At 42.9% G+C, this 20395-nt stretch overlaps 1 protein-coding gene across 2 annotated transcripts in view; it reads left to right on the forward strand.

Moving 5' to 3' along the window:
- TLCD4 (TLC domain containing 4) overlaps window positions 1-20395 on the forward strand; it is a 70284-nt gene that overhangs the window by 13840 nt on the left and 36049 nt on the right. Inside the window, exon 1 of one of the 2 annotated variants that reach the window (XM_014599674.3) lies at window positions 14312-14516. The exons of the other annotated variant lie outside the window; for it this stretch is intronic. The gene's annotated coding sequence lies outside the window, so the exon portion shown is untranslated. Of the gene's footprint in view, window positions 1-14311; window positions 14517-20395 lie in introns of those variants that run through there. 2 annotated transcript variants of the gene reach the window in all.

The raw sequence follows: 20395 nt of genomic DNA on the forward strand, positions 1-20395 counted from the left end.
AGGGTATAATGTGAAGCATTAAAATTCATAGATTATAGAGTCGGAAGGGACCAATGGATCATTGTGTCCGACCCCCTGCCTCTGGCAGGAAAGAGGACCAAGGTCAGACAACCCCAGCCAGGTGACTGTCAACCCTCCTCTTGAAGACCTCCTAGTTAGGTGATAGTACCATCTCTCTTGGAAGCCCATTCCAGACTCTGGCCACCCTTACTGTATTAAAAAAAAAAAAAATCAAAAAAAAAAATCTTCCTAATGTCTAACCTAAATCTACCCTCCACCTAAGTTTGCACCCCTTATTCCTAGATTGTAAGTTTCTAACTCCCATCATGCTGACCAGTGCCTTGTTTCCTTATACTAAGCCCCTCTATCCACTGTAGCTTGCTTCTTCGTAACCTGAATTCTGTGCTCTTTGGTTCAGAGATGGTCTTGTTCTCTGTTCATACAGTGCCTAGCACAATGGGTTTATGATTTGTGAAGATTTATATTAGGAAAATACAAATTAATAACATGATGCTACAATAACTTAGTAAGGTGGGGCTTCATTGTGCTTTAAAGGAAGGACAAGGGTGATATCTTTTAAGTCTTCAAAATACCTAGTTGAGTTTAAACACATTCAGTTACTACTACTGCAATTCTGTTCTGCAAGATATGTGTCTTTCTGCACAGATTTTTAGGTCCAGACAATAAGTGAGGTTTTGGGATTGCATCAAAACAATTTACTAAAACAACTAAATCTCCTTATATGCTTAAAAAAATTAAACTGCATCTAGGCGTTAAGGGTTGAAAAGGACTAGCCAGAATACTTTAGGTATGCTATACTATATGCTATACTTACAGTGCATTTTCCTACTGACAATATTGATGTGCTAAAAATAAATTTGAACTTCACTCTAAGAATACATAGAAAGTTTCAACATTTGTATAACAATGTTGAATTCAAGCACATAACTAAGCCCATAGATTTCTCAGCTAGTAGAATATGGACACACTTATCTGGAGCCATTCAAAAGGGGACTGTTTCAAAAAGGCAGCAGTTGTTACAGTCTACAAGGAATGAGGCTGAACTTGTGAGTCTTAGTGTTATGAAACTTAAAACACTTTGTATTTAATGATAGACAAGGGGGTTTCCATTTTACCAGCTTTAGACTGCATTAGTTAGTCAGATTTTTATAATGGATAGTAAATACTAAATATTTTAATGTATATGTATCAAATGGTTGTGTGGCAGCCAAATAGTTCCTGTAAGTGAGGTACATTCTTTGCAGCTGAAGGATAAGGGCAGTAGGTCAATTCATTACTGCTCTTGTGCTTGTAAGCCATTCAATATGTTATGTTATGCTTCTTTGATTTCTCTTTCCCTGCTTATTTTCTAGATCTATTTCCTTTATTCTTTCGTCCAACTGCTGCCTCCTTACATCCTTGTTTTATTGCACGCTTTCCCAATCACTTTCTTTGTTAGGGGATAACCTTACTTGAAGGGCAGGTTGCAGTCCATCTTGTTCTTGATGTTATTGCAGGAAGGGGTGTGGACAACCAGAAATGGTTTTGACCACAGCAGCCATTTCACTTTTCTACATTAGTTGCTGATGCTCCTCAGTACTGGTAAGTAACACAATATTGTCATTACAGATACAAATAGAGGTTTCTAAAATTATATATATTTTGAAATCAATTGTGTCTACAGTATCTAGATTAGCATTACAGATTGTATTAAACTTTTTGATTTAACATCATTTGCAGTCCACATCCAGCTTTCTGGTTCTCTGTTTCATGTAGCCTTCTACATCGGGTGTTCAATCTCTGGCTGGGAGGCAGATTCGGCTCATGGCACTGGATCATCTGGCTTGTGAGGCTCACTATGGTCATGAAATTTGGCAGCAGGGGAGCAGTGGCACCACTTTTATGCTGCCAAATCTCTGGACCCATGGGGAGCCCCAAGCCCTGCATGCTGGATCTAGCTCCTGACTCCAGCATGCAGAGCTGGACAGGGGCAGCACTGGGCCCCTGGACCCAATCCTGGCACATGGGGTAGGGAGCTGGTGGCTCTGGGCGCCTGGGAACAAATCCTGGTGTGCAGAGGGCAGGAGGAAGTACTGCTAGGCCCCTGGGCCCAGTCCAAATGTGGAAGAGGTGTTGCCAGGCCCCAGGGCCTCATTTGACCCACAGATGAGGCCTGCACCACTCACCTGGTCTGCATGGCCAAAGGGTTTTGCACTGCTGTTCTACATAAAGGCACTGCCTTTTGTAGTGTCTGGGTGAGAGAAAATATGACAACTTGAAGACTTTCTGGGTGTGGTTTGATGAAAGGAAAAAATAGCCAGTGTTCACAGAGAAGCTTGTGAATTATAGTTTGCAACTTGCTGTAGTAGTTGGTTAGCATGTTGAGAGTGAGCCCTGTGTTACACAATTTAAGCTGATATTCTTTTCTCTCCTCAAAGTCAGTATGTTTAAAACAAGACCACTAATCCAAATCCTATGAGTACTGAGCATCCAAAAGTTGTTGCTGAAGTCAGTGGCAATTATTGATGCTCAGCTTTCTCAAACATCAGGCCATTCTTTTTTGGTGCCTAAATATAGATTTAACATGGAGCTTAACATTAGTCTTCTGGAAATCTTCTTAAATTTAATTTCAGCATAACAATAAGTTTGTAAGGTGTTCAGGGTCTGGAATAACAGCTCATTTGCAGTTTCTCTGTGGGGAAAGTCATTAGTGAATTGAGAAACTCTTGTATGTTGGATGTCCTTTCCATTTCTTTACTGCCTGGAAAAAGGTAGCCAATTTAATCTGCTGCTTATGCAGAGGGACAGCCAATTCTTGTGACCACGTGTATAAGCTATTACTTTGGTCTCATTACTTTTGAACGGCTTGTAGCTGGCCAGGTTAGCTGCTGGTTGTCCATCTTTCTTTGACTTCCAGTACTTTATTCCTTCTGTCTTTTTGTTTCAGAAGAAAGGTCAAGAAAGTTTTCCTGTACTGCCCCTAATCCTCTAGGCTTCAGAATGGTGAAGAAAGTATCAGGGAGATGGGACGCAGGGCAACAAGTCATTAGGGCAGTGTACAGTCCTCCTGTGCCTTTGAGGGTGTGAAGATGGTCTCCTGGAGCTGGTTGGGCTTCTAAAGGTGAAAGGGGAAGTTAGAATTAAATGATACAGGTAGAAGAAAGAAAGATTGATACGGAGGGAGAAGAGAATGAAATGTGTAGTGCTAGAAGCTGACATTTGGAGATGTTACTTGACTTAGAAGACTATGGAGATTGGCAGTCTTCCAAGGAAATGGTCCTTCATGCTAGCTGATTAGTTAAGAGACTGAGGAACTGCAGAATCTTGCTTACTGCTCAGCAAATATAACTTGAGTTTTTAGTTCTTGTTCACATATGCCCATGTCTATTGAACCCAGTGATCACTACAAAATGCACAGATCTCTGCCCTCTCTTTTTCTCCTCTGTTCTTTTCCTTCGTTTCTCTCTAAGCTTCTCCTCTATGCAGATTTATTTAAGTATCCAGTGGCTCTTGCTTTGAGACTATTACTACCTATGTCTATGGATTTGAGGCCTGCATCAACTCCCATTGAGATCAGTAGACTCTTTTAATTGATTATGAAGAGAACTGAATTGTGCCCTTTGTAAAGTTGAAGGGACAGATGTAAAGTAATTGGATTTTTAAAATTTTATGTACAAGACTTGGAAGGTGCCAGAATATTGAAATCTTGAAGTGTGAAGCTCCTTTTGTTGATTTTTGTTTTTATCATTATGCTTAAAGGCAAACATATGCTTAATTTTATGACTTCACAGTTCAGCTTATTTTATATATATATATATATATATATATATATATATATAAAATAACTCAAGTTCCCTGTGCTCATGTTTTTTAACACAATATTTAATTATGTGATCACATACTCTGGCAAGCAGAGAATAGGGTGCACTTTAGAGATTAGTTTGTGTACAGAGGCTTGAACTTTCGTAAAGAACAACCTGCTTTGTCAGAAGCACCTAACTAAGGTAGATATTACCTATGAAAGCTCATGCCTCTCTAAACCAGTCTCTAAGGTGCCAACCTTTCCTACCTTTTGTCTTGACTTCAGACTAACACAGCTAACCACCTCATTATAATTTTCAGACATTAGATGCATGGTTAATATTATGTTTGCTCCATAACACAGTACGTGAAAGGTCTGCCCATCCTGTTCTTAGGTGACGTATAACTAATTAAGTCATTATTTAAATCACTATAAAGAATGTATTTATTGACTGTACTGGATATTGTGTCATCTAATGTATTGTAAATGTGCCCAAAGCATTGGACAAGTTCTTGTTGTTATAAATGGTATATATAAATAATGAATAGGATCATAACACAGGTGTTTAGAATTAAACTGCAATATTAATTATTTCATTTACTACCCAGGGTGAGCCATTACCATCCTCTATAAGTGAATTAAATACTTAGCGTTGAGAAACATCCATGCATTAGTTTTGGAAATGTTCAATTACTGATTTTCTACCACTTTATAAATATATATGGATAACATTCAAAATATTATCCTATACCAGTTTTTGCTAATTTGTTCAATATATTAATGAAAAATATACCATGCTGTATAAGTAAAACTCTGACTTCAAAGATAGGTATGATTATAAAAACAAAAAACTTGTGTAAGCGATGGTAAAATAAAAAATCATGTTAAGTGTCTATTTTACATTTTCCCCTGAAAAACAACTTGGAAGATGTATTGAATTAATGTTTTCAGGTGCATCATCTGCAAAAGAAAAAAAAAAAAAAAGGCAATTCATTTGTAATGGTGCTGAGAAATTATTAAAAGTTATTTTCTCCATTTGTTGTATTTTTTAAGTCTAAGAGCCAGGCCATTAAAAGCAACAAGTCCCTGCAAATCTCACTGAAGTTGATGGGAGTAGCGTAGCAAATAGCTGGCATTTCTCAGGAACATTATTATTATTATTATTATTATTATTATTATTATTACAGCAGCATCCAGCACCCTTTGTCCCTAGCATTATTCAAGCTTATACGAATACTATTCCTGCCTTGACAGGATTTGTATAGTCATCTCTCTGATGTCATGATCAGTATGATCTTACCTCTGCAAGGTTAAAAATATTGTACGCCTGCCAAAGTGTAGCCGTCGGAATAGTCATATTAAAATTAATAAAATGAATGCATGTACAACAGAAATTTGTGCACATATACAAGAGTAGAAGGAAAAAAGCAAGATGCTACATATGTATATGTGCATATATATTATATCACACATCTATATATATATCTATGTATTTATATGTATATGTATGACCACAGAAAAATGGAAAAAATATGAAAAATATGTTGTATATTGTTCACAAGGAAAAATGTAAATGCAGTCTTAAATTTGGCAGTCTGATTTTTTTTTTGTTTCCTTAGAGCTACCTGAGCAATTTTTCTAATATATCCTAGGTGTGCAATTATTTGTTTTATTTTTATCTGTTTTGCATATTTTATTCCTTATGTTTATAAACAGTAACCTAAGTAAATCCAGAGTGTTGCCTCCAACTAGTAGTATAAATGGGACTGAGTATTTTGAACTTAATGGAAAAAATCTAAAAAATGCTTTCCTTGATTTGGTGTTAAAATGTTATGTTTTAGCATTCGCTTATTTTAATATTAGTCTTAGAATAGACACACTTGATGGCATCAGGTCTATAGATAAGCACAGGAGTTAATTTGTTTGGATCAGGACTGGATGAATTCTTCTGTTCCTTTATTCCACACACAGTACAAAACCACTTTTGGTCCCAGAACAGAAACAAGTAAGATTAATTCCACAGGGTATTCCTTTTCAGAAAGCTATAATAATAATAAAAAATAAGACATGAGAGTTGAATGCTGTACTGAGACATTTTGATTCCGAAGTCAAAATTATTGCCCTTCTATATTGAATTCCTGGGACTGTCAGCAGCAGAAGACACTCCCTGTAATGCAATAATAGCCATATGCAGAAATTTTCTGGGCATGGAGGGACAAATAAATCATAAAGCCCAATTCTTCTCTTTCAACAGTGTGAATCAATAGTAACTCCGCTAAGGCAAGTGTGCACATTTACACATGCCATTAGGGGGCAGCAATAAATTGTGGAGCAATAAGCATAGTTTATCAATAAGCTCTGCCGTTTATTGCTCCCAGGAAGCTCCCAGGCATGTGTCTGCATATGTGCCCAGAGCATATCACATTGAGCCAGGTTGCAGCAGCCCTAGTTGGCAGGGAGGCTGGGGGGTCAGCCTGCCAGCTCAGGGCTGCTCTGACCATGCTCAGTGTGCTGTGGAAGAGCTGGCTGGGGCACAAGGTTGCTTCAGTGTGGGGCTAGCTGGCAGATATTCCCAGCACTGAAGCACCCTAGTGCTCCAGCCAGCCGATCAGCATCTACACATATGCTGCTGCGCATGAAAAAACTCCACAGCAGGGTAGGACTTGTATTTATAATCAGTAAATTATAATTTATTTTATTTACAAGTACTGCTGCAGAGGTTATTAGTTTCACGCACCATAATAGGGGTGCACGTGTAGATGCTGAGACATTTACTGTACACTTAATTAGGCAACCGCCCAGTAAACATCTTGTGTAGACATGCCCAGTGGGAAAAAATTGAGCCCAAGCCTGAAACTAGTTTCAGCCCACATGCAGTCCAATCACAGGTAACAGTAGGCAGCTAGTATCACAGCATTTGCTTCAGACAAATCAAGGGGGAAAGGAAGAAGAAAGTGTAAGGCACTGAATTGGATACTAGCTGTAAAATTCTAAATATAGGGAAAGGAAGGAGAGTAAAATGAAAATGGGAAAAAAAAGAATGACTTCATGCCTCCTTTTACACTGCTGACATGGGGCAGACATCCAGTTAATGGTTGTAAGAGTCTTTCTGAAGGAGAGAGGATGGGCAATTATTTCGGCTGGAGGGCCACTTAATAAGTTTCGATGAGGTGTTGAGGGTCGCACAGAATTAATGGTGAATATTTCATTGTAATAAATTATAGATAAAAAAAATCATATGCTAAACATCAAACACTTATAAAATATTATACATTTTATTTTAAAAATTTTGTCCTGGTTTATGTTGTTTTGAATTATGTATATGTATATAGAGGCAATTGCATAATAGCTCAAAATAAAGTCTCTTTCACAAAGGAACCAAAACCAGCCAGCAGAACACTTGGCCAAGGGAGGATGCCTACACCCCCAGCAGAGCCTTGCCACTGCCCAGCCACCCCTCAGATCACAAGGGAGTTCCTACCTCAGCCTGCATCCTAACACATCCCTCAAGAGCCACCTGTACACCAAATTCTCCTGTCCCCCACTCCTTCCCATCCACATTTGCCCCCACAAAGCTTGGAGAAGCCTATCAGCATCCTCCAGCCTGCCCCAGCTCCCTGCCAAGGCCATGTAAGCTGTGCCCATCCTCAGCCTGGGGTTCCCTTTTCTGCAAGTAGGAGCCCCAGTCTCACTGTGCTGGGGGCAGCCTTACCCTGTCAGACAGGATGGGAACTGTGCTGGGATGGCTCATGGCACTTCATGGGTCAAGGCAGGAGGCAGGGCTGGGACTGGGGCTTCACCTGCTGGAAACTGCTGAGGAAGCTCTGCAGCCTCTGGGCACAGGTGTGGAGTGTCTGCCACACCGTCCTAGTGTCCTGGGCAGCTCCTGTCAGCTCTGAGCCACAAGCAGGCAGTGCACCACTGGCCCAACTGAAGTAGGGGTGCCAGGGCCTGAGAGCAGCTTGCTGTGGGTCTGCCCCATAGAGCTGGACAGGTGGGCAGGCAGGGCTGCTTCTGCTCAGCATTCCCTGTGGTACCAGCAGAAGCTGGAGCCAGAGTTGCTGCCCACCTATGGGCCAGATAGAATCAATTGGGCTGGATACAGCTCTGGGCTGTATTTTGCCCACCCCTGCTCTATGCTGTATCCTCTTAGATTTTAGACTTCAGATATATGGATCTTATTTCTTCAGTGCAATTCATTTACATCATATGCTTATGGTGCTATGTAATAAGGCACTAGCATCTCAGTGCCCAAAGAGGTTATACCCTTCGCTAATGTTCTTCTCCTTTATTATATTTCTCCCCAAACAGCCTTCATTTCTTATCAAGATATGTTCTTAGTTACCAATCTTTTTCTTTGCCTCTCTCAGCCCGCCCCCCCCACTTCACTTTTCCTTTGTTCTGTCTTCTGTAGCTTTCTCTCATTCCATGTTGACTCTTTCCCCTACCACTTGTCTATAGCATTGCCATCTGTAGTGGTACAATGGTCCTTATCATAATTGTCAAAATTATGCTGGGTGCCTGTAAAGCGGTGCACTGTAAGTTTTGTGTTACTGTGTAAAAACCTATATTGAAATTACAATATTTTATGATTTTTGTGATAAAGCATCCACTCGTGACAAATATCTTCAATTTGTTCTACAGGACAAGATTAAAAAATGGTACCCCTATTTTTTTCTACACAATGTCTCTCACATTTCCTTCTCCCATTTTATCTTTCTTTCTTTCTTACCTTTTTCTTCCCTGCTACAACATCCTTCTTCCTCCCTCACAGTCACTCTCTCCCATGATTTCCCTTTAAACCAAACCACATTCTTTCATCAATCTTAGAAAATTAGGGTTGGAAGGGACCTCAGGAGGTCATGTAGTGGAACCTCTTGCTTAAAGCAGGACAATCTCCAACTATATCCTCCTAACCAGGGCTTTGTCTAACCAGGTCTTAAAATCCTCTAAGGATGGAGATTCCACAACCTGTCTGGGTAGCCTGTTCCAGTGCTTTACTGCCTTCCTAGTGAAAATGTTTTTCCTAATATGTAACCTAAACTTCCCTTGCTGAAAATTGAGACCATTGCTGCTTGTTCTGTCATCAACCACCACTAAGAACAGTCTAGCTCATCCACTTTGGAATCACCCTTCAGGTAACTGAAAGCTACTATTAAATCCTGCCTCAGTCTTCTCTTCTCCAAACTAAATAAGCCCAGTTCCCTCAGCCTCCCCTCATAAGTCATGTCCCCCAACCCCTTTTCTGTAGTGGGGGGCCCAAAACTGGACACAGTACTTCAGATATAGCCTACGTAGTGCTGAATAGAGGGAAAGAATCACTTCCCTCAATCTGCTAGGAACGCTCCTAATAATACAGGTCAGTATGTTGTTAGCTTTCTTGCAACAAGGGCACACTGTTGGCTCGTATTCAGCTTACTGTCTGCTGTAACCCCCAGGTCATTTTCTGCAGAGCTGCTGCTTAGCCAGTCTTCTTCGCACTGGTATGCCCAGCAAAGCACAATAGTAGAGGTTGGGCTTCAGGGTTATTCAACACATCGTTTGCTCTTTAGTAAAAGGTGCTGGCCAACTCGCTGCACCTGGATGCATCTTTGGAATCAGCAGTTTCATGTTCTGGAAGGATTTCCCCAAGGGAAAAGCCTAAGATCTCAAGGTTTACTCTAACCTCACCGTTCCAAAATCTGTGAGAATACGTGCACCAAAAACAACAGGAGATGTCTGAAAAAATGCAAGAGAAATGCATATTTTCACTAATATGAATAAAGTTCCTTTTAACTTTGTGAAAGTGAGGGCTTGTTAAAACAGAGACACTGAAGAATGGGATGATCGTAATGAATAGAATCTGGTGGTAACAGAACAGCAGAAAATGAAAAGGATGTACTTGGGAGTGTTATACAATTAGAAAGTTTCCTACCTGGTGTAGAATAGCCCTAAAGGAAATGAATAGTTTTTTTCCACCCTAAATATCAGGAACTATTCAGAGCTTAGAGTTCTGAAAAATGTACTTTTGGGGATATCCAATTTGCTAATTAAAATGAGTGTAATATGGAGCACAGAACAAGCAGCATTTGTTGTTTGGAGGCATTTCTGATTTAAATGATAGCATCAGATTCTGAAATAAAGCACAGCACATCAAAGGATTTTATATACATTCATAATAGTATCATCCATCTGCATGCTAAAGATAGCCTTTTAAGCGTTGTTTGAATCAGTCAAAACTTAATGATCATCCATTAGCACATGCCCTAACAGCTGTGTAGATTTAACTATGCATTTTTCAGAATTGGCACATGATTGAGATGTCATTCTTTCTGAAGCTTTACCAGAATAGTTTAAAAGATATTAACCTGAAATCTCGCCAATTAAAAAATAATTAGCTTCAAACTAAATGCTTTTCTCCAAGTCATCATGCCAGTTTTCTGATTTTACAATCCCTTTGCTTTATTTTGAAATGTTTTTTTCTGTCCCTTTGTGATGTGTGAAAGCTCCAGGGAAATGAATAGAAAACCATTTGACTGCACAGAGGAAACAATGAAATTGAATATACATATAATGTTGTGAAAATGAGGGTCAAAGTGATAAGAGCAGTTCAAGTATCTCACTGTGACTCTGGAAGTGTGAGTTCAAGCCTTGCTCTGGACTTTTACCAAAGGCTGCTTCCAGTCAGCCTGACTCTAGACAGAGACCTGGTCCTTAAGGCTGGGGAGTAAAATGATGCTAAATGATGTTTCATTACTCCTTTGTGTAGGGTTGGCTAAAGAAACTGGTGTGCCCTAGCTATTTTGACTCACCAGTCAGAATAATAGCAGGCACAAACTTCAGAATCCAGTCTATAGCAGGTAGTCATATCATAACAGGTAGTAATGTAAAAAAGATGTAATAACTTTGTGATTATTTCCCATTGTGCCACAAATTGAATGTGTAGCCAGCACTGAAGCCTTTGAGGTCTTCATTGCCTCCTAAATCTGAAAGTGCCTGTCAGTTGATTGGGGTTCCCAGCCATGGGAGCACATGGAGCCCTTGACTCCCGTGCACATCTGTGGTTGGGAGTACCTATTAGCTGACCAACACTTCTAGGTATGGGAGCAGTACTTCCTACTTATGATCCCCAGCCTCCTTTGCACCAGCAATATGGCATGATTGGGATCTGATCCTCAATCCTACAATTGCCCCTCTTGCCATGTCTGTGCCATAAACAGAACGTTTGTCAGCAGCATAGATGCTTACTACTATACTACTTGTAGTACTCCACTGAAAATACTGGTAACAGTCACCCAGGAGAAGGATGTAAAGGCTAAGAATAAGTCCAATATCTCTGGCTTATGACATTTTGTAATCCTGTAGTGGCAGAATGGTGAAATTAAGGCTATCCTGGCAGTTAGTTGCCTAGTGTTAGCAAGGATAATTTTTTCTGGAAAGCAACTCCACAGTTGGCCAGAATGACTGAGACAGCTGTTATGGCTGTGATGAAGGAAGGACATATGGTGAAAGAAGGTTTGAAGAGTTGGTGGTCTTCAAGCACCATCGAGGGCTGCTCTTGGCTGGGATAGTGAAGAAAGTGTTTTGTGATTCTAGTTTATGAACCTGTCATGCAGTCCTTCCTAAGGTAAAACTCGAGTGGATTTCTTTGATTAGGTTAGTGGTGACAAAGTCAGGAGACTTTAATGGGTTTAAAGCAGTGGTTCTCAGCCTTTTTAAACTCAAGGTACTTCTCCTTAGGGCCAAGGCACCCCTCAGAAAATGCCAGCTCTTACTTTTCACTTGTTTTTTGACTACAGAAAAATAATAGAACAATTTTTCCTGTTGCAATGAACTTGGAAAGATCACAAGTTAGAATGTTTTTAGCGCTGTGGATTCTTATTTATCTCTGGGCTTATCTTGTGAATCATGTTTGCACGCTTAACAGTGCTAACATTGCATGGCAGCCTGTGGCACACTTGAAAGGATCTAAAGGCACCTTAGGGTGTCACAGAACTTTAATTCAGAATCACTGGCTCTGAAGGTTGAACCCTTCCTCCACGACTTGATGAGTGAGGGAACTCAGCCAAGTTCAAGCCAGTTCCTGCAAACTCAGTCTGTCTACCTGGTTGATCCTGGCTCTTTAGACTCAACAGCTGCTGCCATGAATATAATAGGTTGGCAACCTAGTATACCTTAACAGTGGAACTTTGTGAAGAGCCCATGAGCTTCCTGTCTGTAACCAGCTTCTTGCCTTGTCCCTTAGTCTTTGCCCTGGTTCCTTGATGCTTGACTTCTTCCCTTGCCTTGTCTACTGGTCTGCTGACTCTGGTTTGTTTTTTGCCTTCCTAACTATGGCTTCTGACTTTGCCTTCTGGCTGTATGTTTCTTGATGTTTGCCCCTCAGTTTGTTCTGGCTGCAGATCTTTGGCAGCTAACCCTGGCCTAGTGTTATGGACCTGCCTTTGCTCCCAGCTCTTGATTTGGCACTCTATTTACATTCTGACTTGGCTGTAGCCCCTAAACTGAGATAGCATTCAGGAAAAACCTCACACTATTATAAAACTTGAGCGAAGAGAACATGTATTAATATTAAGAACAAGATGCAGACCCCTGGATTGAAAGTGAAAATGTAGAAGTGAATGAGCATACATTTCTTTTTCTTTTTTTTCCGCCTTTTGAGTGTATAGGATATCCCGGCTTGGAATTTTGAAAAGGTGTTTTAATTTCAAAATGTTAAAATTTGTGCGTATATTACAATAAATATTTCAAAATCAAGCAACATATTTATAAATACATTCTGAAAAAAATGCTCCAAATTTTCTTTTGAGGAAATCTTTGAAGATTTCACATTTTTTTTTTCTGATGCAAACAGTGTCAAACTTCAAAATTTTTAAATCCCTGTGAAGGAGATTTACCATCCTGGTCTAAGCAAATCTATATACTTTTAATTACCATAATGCCACTTCTGCTTTGTGTGTCAAAGGTGCAGAATGAGAACCCATAACTTTACTCATATTCATTTCTGTTTTGACTTCAATGGGAACATTGCCTGAATTAGTATAGCAAGATTGGCTCCTTAACCTAAACTAAACTAAACTTGTACTCTGTTGCTCTCATGGCAATGCATCTTTTCATTTGAGTGGGAGGGCTTCTTATATGATGTATTTTCTACCACATATATCTGTGCCTTAACATACATCCTGAGTTCAAAAAATAAAAGTAAGGTGTTTTATGTCGTATCTTCTAGACAATGGAAATGTTTAAATTAACTTCAAGATAAAACTTAATGATCATGTCTTGTTGGTCACTGATGGAGAATATATGTGAAGATCTAGGTCTCTTATGGTCACATTTTTTCCTAATCAATTCCATACAGAGTTTCAGCCATATACAATAGGAAAAAATTGTCAGCGCATTTTTGCTTTCTTTAATTGATTAAAGAAAAAACTTTCAGAAGATTATTTTATAATGGTACAATGTATTATTTATATGGGACTAGCAGCTGTCAAAGACTTGACTAGGCTGCATGGACCACTGGTCTGGCCATTTCTGTATTCTTATATAACCAAACACAGGTGTTTAGGCCTGGCTACTAGTCTCAGGCTGCATTTCCAGGCATGTGTCTTGAAGAGCTTTGCATGCCATCGGGTTTGCATTATGGAGTTGTGGTAGAATGTACATTTCATGTTGATACATTTTCCCTTAAAAGAAAATTGTCATGCTTCTACATTCAAATTGAAATGTAATCCTTGGACTGCCACATGCATATCCATTGTCCCTGGTACTGCGCTAAACACTTCTTAGAGGCCCCTGCTACATATATTCTACAATGTGCAATAATTTTAGGTTGGCCACACCTGACAAGTAAGACTCGCCACAAGTGCAAAGTAACTATAATGTAATTAATTGGTTAATTCCCACAATAGAGTTAGACAGGCCACACCTGCAAAGTCATTATCACAGGATAAAAATGACTATCCCAGCCATAAAAGGAGGCACCCAGCTATAAAATTAGTGTTTGGAAATGTGTCACAATACTATGGCCGGTTTCCGTCCACCTTTAATTTGACCACGTAGCAGGGCCTATATTTATTTTGGTTGTCATTGTGTGTAAGGCACACATTTGTGTTTGTCTAGGTTTGCCTTTGCCTCCCTTGCTAAATGCTAACTTGGTAGGTTTGTAATAACAGCCCTAAAGGTGAATCATCACATGTTTCTTGGCAAGTTTCAGAGGTTCAGCTGTGAAGGCGCCTCTCCAACCGGGCCCCTCTCAGGAAGGGGATCGCCTCCCCTATATCCTTGCAGGGCATTTGTCTGCGTGTGTTGGGGGCCCTGAAGCCCCTCCAGAGCCTGGCGCCGTCTTGCAAGGGCAGAAGACTGGGTCGGCCCTAGCCCCAGGGGCGGAGAGGGGCGCTGGAGGGAGGAGCCGGCTATCAGCAGGGGGGTACGCTCTTCTTCCCACTTGCAGCCTCCAGCATTTCAGGTCCAGGGAGCGGGGTGGGGGTCTGTGTGTATCACGCCCCGCCCGCCACGAGGCCGAGGAGCGCCCCGCACACGCCGGCTCCAGCCCCCGCCGCAGCGCGGCGCGGCCCGGCCCGGCCCGGCCCGGCCCGGCGGCAGGTGGAGGCGGCGGCTGCTCTTCCCCTTTAAGGCTGAGGCTGGCGTAACCCGAGCCCGCAGCCAGCGGCTGCCGCAGCCCGGCGCGGAGCATCCCCGCGGCCGCAGGGCGGGATGGGGCGGGCGGCCCCGCGAGGTGAGTGCTCCCTCCCCTCCGCTCGCCCCCAGCCGCGTTTCCCCCCCCGCCGCCGGGCTCCGCGGGCAGGGCCTGCCGGGGGGCTCCGCGGGGACCGGACCTGCCGGGCTCTTCCTTTTTGGAAACTTGTGTCAATGGACTGACGGCTCCCAGCCGCTCCTGTGCTGCCCTTCATTCCGCCGGGCCCGGCCCGGCCCGGCCCGCTCCGCTCCGCTCCCTTCCCCCTCACCTGCCTGCGCGAGGCGTCTGTCCGTGCCTGGCGCCCTGAAGAAAGCCGTGTCTCGCGGGGGCTGTGGCAGCCCATGGCGGGCTCGGTGGCTTCGCGTTGGCGAGGAAGCGTGCCGGGGCTTCGGAGCAACCCGTTGGAGCCTTTTCATTGTTCGTTGTCCGCATGACACGCCACCGGAGAGGGTTTCTGTGTTTGGAGGGAGGGAGGGTGGACAGGGGTTTTGTGCCGCTCGCACAATCCTGTGCTGTGCCGATGGGGAGAAGCGGGCATTTAGATGTGTCAAAATGGATACTGGATGGCCAGGGAGAAGGTAGGGTGGCACCCCTAAAGACTAACTCCTTCAGAAAGACAGCCATAGGTGACGGCCTTTGTTGGGGGCTGTGAATGGACATGTGCCATCCCATGGCCATGAAGCAGGTGGTTACCTATGAAAGCTCCTGCGTTTGTGAATGAGTCTGAAACCAAGCTGAATGCAGGGCAGCGTGGCACCTTTATGGAGAGAGAACCAGCGCAGGGAACCACCTCCACCTACTACAAGACTACGAGCGTAGCAAGACCAATGGTCTAGAATCAACCAAAACCCGACTCAAATAGTGCGAGTGTCCTATCGTGTACAGTCGGCTAGCAATCACTTACCATTTTCCCCTTCAGTATAATGCAGTGAGTTGTACCTGAGATCCAAATAAAGTCCTTAGTTTATGCATGTGGGGAGGGGGTTGTTTGTTTTTGTTTTTTGATGGATACAGTTATAAGAAGACAGAACTGGGTAGGACCTTTTTGGTCATGCAGTCTAATCCTCTGGTCCTGTAGGCAGCCACATTATTTGATCTCTTTCAAAGTAATTAAGCTCATCTTAATTTCTAAATAATTAAAAGAAATAAACTGCAAGTCCTCTGCTTGTATCCCCCTGCCATCTTTCGTGGTTTTGCATCTTATTTGCCGTGTGAAAAATGCAAGCAAGAAATTGGCTGTAGACAGAATGCCATCGATATTACAAGATAAATAAGCTGTGAAAGACTTCTTAATTTTTTAAACAAAAACCACATACTATTGGCCCAATGCCACAATCTACTGGAAGATTTAATGTCCTTCAAATGAAGTCTGTGTCTCATTAAAAAGTTTGACATAACAAGAGAAGACCCCAAAGGATATTTTACTTGAGTGACCATTGGAAAGTTACTTTAAATTTCATTCATTTGTCAATGATAATCTGAAATAAATTTATATTTGCTTCTACCAGAAATGAGTACTGGCTTGTTAGTGTAGTAAGTGACTAGATGCTTAACACTGCTAACTTTCTTTTATATTTAAAAAAGAAAAAAATGTGCGCCAAGAATGCCATAGAATGTGGAAAAGATCAGGTTTCAAATTATTCATTCTGAGAATCTTTAAGAGGCTCTATTGTATACTGTTCCAAAATTACTTGGATTGAGAGAGTGTTTTGGCTTTCTACTGGAGTCAAATTTTAACTGCTATTCTTCAACACTTAACCAAAGGTTCAACATGGGTGCAAACCCAGATATCTGCTGGGAGGAGCAGACAGCCAAAACAAGCCGCTCATGGAGGTTCTTACATTGTATGCAGGACCTCCACCTAACCCAGGTGGTGTCTAATCCCACCAGGGGTAGCACCTTGCTTGACCTGGTTTTAGCAACAGGTGATAATCTCGTGGGGAACATGCGAGTTCACGGTAGCCTGGGAGATAGTGGCCATCACTTGGTCGAGTTCACTATCCAGCGAAGGGTGGGTAAAGTAAGTAGTGGGGCTAAGGTGTTGGACTTCAGAAGGGCCAACTTTAGCAAGCTTAGAAGGCTAGTTAGTGAGGGGATGCAACTCAAGAATATAGAGCAAATGAAGGTCCATGAGGGTTGGAGGTATCTCAAGGGAGTGATCCTTGGGGCTCAAAAGGAGTCTATCCCATTATGTAGGAAGGGAGGTAAGGGGGCAAAAAAGCCCCCTTGGCTGAACAGGGAACTCCAGGAGAGTCTGGAGGCAAAGAAAGAGATATATAGGCAATGGAAGCAGGGAGCAGCCACCAAGGAGGAATATATCTCCCTGGCGCGCTATTGCAGGGAATTGGTTAGATAGGTCAAGGCGGGGCTTGAGCTCAGGCTGGCTTCAACAATCAAGGACAATAAAAAGTCCTTCAGGTATATAGCGGGCAAAAGGAAAGCTCAGAGCAACATAGGGCTCCTGCAGGACAAATCAGGACAGTTGGTGGTTGAGGTGGGGAAAAAAGCAGAGCTCTTCAATGAGTTCTTCGCTTCAGTATTTCTAAGTACCGACCAAGCCAATTCCTCTACCTCAGTCATTGACGGATGTCCACATGGCACCAGTCCGCCTACGGTTAGTTCTGAAATAGTTAAGGAGCTCCTGGAAAAGCTGGATGGGTACAAGTCAGCAGGCCCGGATGACCTCCATCCACGGCTGCTGAAAGAATTGGCCAGTGTCATAGCTGAGCCGCTGGCACAGCTGTTTGAACACTCATGGTGCTCCGGCCAAGTCCCTGAGGACTGGAGAAGAGCCAATGTGGCGCCCGTTTTCAAGAAAGGGAGAAGGGATGAGCCGGGTAACTTCAGGCCAGTCAGTTTACGTCTATCCCTGGGAAAATGCTAGAGAAAATAATCAAAGAACACATTTGTGAAGGCCCAGCAGGGGAAACGATGCTGAGGGGAAACCAGCACGGGTTTGTCACAGGTAGATCTTGCCTGACAAACCTTGTAGCCTTCTATGACCAGGTCACACACTGCCTGGATGCGGGAGCTGAGGCTAATGTCGTCTTCCTGGACATTAGGAAGGCCTTTGACACAGTTTTGCACCCTGTCCTCATTGGGAAGCTAGCAGACTGTGGAGTGGACGCCTACACGGTCAGGTGGATGGCCAACTGGCTTAGGGACCGCACCCAGAGTGGTGGTGGATGGTTCCTTCTCGGCCTGGAGGGAGGTGGGCAGTGGGGTCCCTCAGGGTTCGGTCCTCGGACCGATATTATTCAATATCTTCATCAGCGATTTGGATGAGGACGTGGAGAGCATCCTCTCCAAGTTTGCTGACTGTACCAAGTTATGGGGCAAAGTTAGTACACCGGAGGGCAGGGAGCAGATTTAGGCTGACCTGGACAGGTTGGATCAATGGGCAGAGAGAAATAGGATGCAATTTAATAAAGATAAATGTAAGGTACTCCACCTGGGAAGGAGGAACCCCCAGCACACCTATAGGTTAGGGAGTGTCCTTCTCAGCAGCTTGGAGGCAGAGAGGGATCTTGGAGTCATAACTGACTCCAAGATGAACATGAGCCGGCACTGTAATGAGGCCGTCAACAAGGCCAATCGTACCTTGTCGTGCATTAGCTGGTGCATGACTAATAGATCAAAAGAGGTGATGCTCCCCCTCTGTGCAGCACTGGTCAGGCCGCAGCTAGAGTACTGTGTCCAGTTTTGGGTGCTGCACTTCAAGAGGGACGTGGAGAATCTGGAGGGTGCCTTTGATTAGTGGCCTTTGTGATAGACCCTACGGGGGGAGGTTGAGAGAGCTGAATCTCTTCAGCCTTAACAAGAGGCGGCTTAGGGGAGATCTTGTGGCCGCCTGCCTATAGATTTATTAGGGGAGGTCAATGGGGAATAGGTGACACACTGTTTACTAGGGCACCCCAGGGAGTGACTAGAAATAACGGGTGTAAACTAGTTGAGAGTGGATTTAGGTTGGATATTAGGAAGAAATTTTTCACAGTAAGGGTGGCCAGGATCTGGAATGGGCTTCCAAGAGAGGTGGTGCTATCACCTAGCTTGGAGGTCTTCAAGAGGAGGCTAGATAGTCACCTGGCTGGGGTCATCTGACCTCGGTCCTCTTTCCTGCCAGGGGCAGGGTGTCGGACACGACGATCCATTGTGGTCCCTTCCGACTCTATCTACCATCTATGAAATAGAGGAAACCTCTTTTAATTCAGTCAAGTAAGAATTTTCTAATTAAATCAGGATAGTGACTTTAGCCAAGTTAGAAAAAGATGCTGTTAAGTACTTTCCTGGGCTGAACCAGTTTCAATGGGATATCTGATTTGTTACACTGAGAGTACAGGTGGTCTAAACTTGTTTGTTTCCCTCCATTTTTCTTCCTCTTTGTGAGCTCAAAAATTTTTAAAGTCATCCTCTTTTCAGTGAACAGAGTCTAACAACTGTACACTTTGGGGAATAAAGTGTCCGTTGATCTAAGATTGAAAAGAAGGATCAGTTGTATCCATTTTTACTGGATATATGCAAAGATGGTTTAGCTGCTTCTGTCACAACACAACCGCACAACGCTTTTGACTTTCTTATTGACTCTGACTATTTTAAAATAGTAATATATAATCCAAAGCACTTCTGTATTTCTTCTAAATACTATAAAGTTAGTAAATGACATAAGTGATTTAAATAGAAAATAGCCACAGTATCTAAAAATTAACTCTTAAGTTAAACAACATACAATCAGGGCTAACTTAATCCCGTCAATTAAAGGTTAAGTCTTTGCTTATATGAATGTTCTGTGAGTGAAATTCACTCTTGTATATAACATGTCTATGACATGATGTATATGCCCAATGTCGGGGCCGAGGGGCTGTGGCCAGCAGCCCGGGCACGTGGGCTGGGGAAGTCGGCACGGCAAACTAGAATTAGGCACTGATGCGTAGAGGTTGATTAAAGATTATTTTACTTACACCGTAGATGGTCGCGGTGCAGGCAGGAAAACTTGCTTGGTTACAGTTGTAGACAGAAGAAAAGAAGAAAAACCTCGAATGATGAGAGCTCTTTAAACCGATACGAGAGTCCGTGCTGTGACACTCAACAAGTGCGCAGGGCAGGGGTACGTCAAGGATCGTCCAGTGACGGGGAGAGGCTCTTGATGGCTGATCAAACCACCAGTGGGTCTGAGATATACGTGGAAATCCACGAGGTAATCGTGGACTCCTTGCCGGAATTCTCTTGGATTTCTCCTGGAATTCTCGGAATTGGGGTTCTCAGGATCCTCCTGAGATTCTCGGAGATCTCCGACTTGGGTGGAAACTGCTCAAGCCTCTTATACGGCTAGCAAGCCAATCGCTAGCCGCCACGTGGGAATAATTTAGAAACAGCCAATAATGGGGAACAAATTTACATATGGGTGGCGGGAACTCCTTTGCACCGGGGTTTTTCTCTCTGCAGCTGAGAATTGCACCGTGCAAAGAAAGCTCCATGTGGCGGGAAATAATTCTGCAGTGCCGAAGCGCACACACAATCATTGGGTAATGACACCCAACAGTTGAATTTAAAATAGAACACCATGTTTTTGCTCCAGTAGAAATCTGAATTGTCTCCAATGCTAGAGACAAATTACACGCTAACCAGTATAAGTGATTGGAAACTGGTTCAAAACTATAATGCCACAAAATTTCAGTGCACATAAGCCTGTTTCAGCCATTTTGAAAGCGGTTTAAGATGAGGCTGGATGGATGTAGTATCAGACCTAACTGATTTAGGTTAAATTGGTTTATTGAATTACTGTCCCAGATCCCCTCCAGATTCAAGTTAACTTAGTCCCCCAGCATCCCAGGATGTTTTGCATCCAGGGTGGGCAGGCTAGCTTTGGCCCAAGTTGTCTGCTCCAGTTGACCAGAGACGCGTTCTCTAATGCTCCCTGG

This window comes from Alligator mississippiensis, chromosome 5, assembly GCF_030867095.1.
Source record: "Alligator mississippiensis isolate rAllMis1 chromosome 5, rAllMis1, whole genome shotgun sequence".
In the NCBI taxonomy this organism is placed as follows: domain Eukaryota; kingdom Metazoa; phylum Chordata; order Crocodylia; family Alligatoridae; genus Alligator; species Alligator mississippiensis.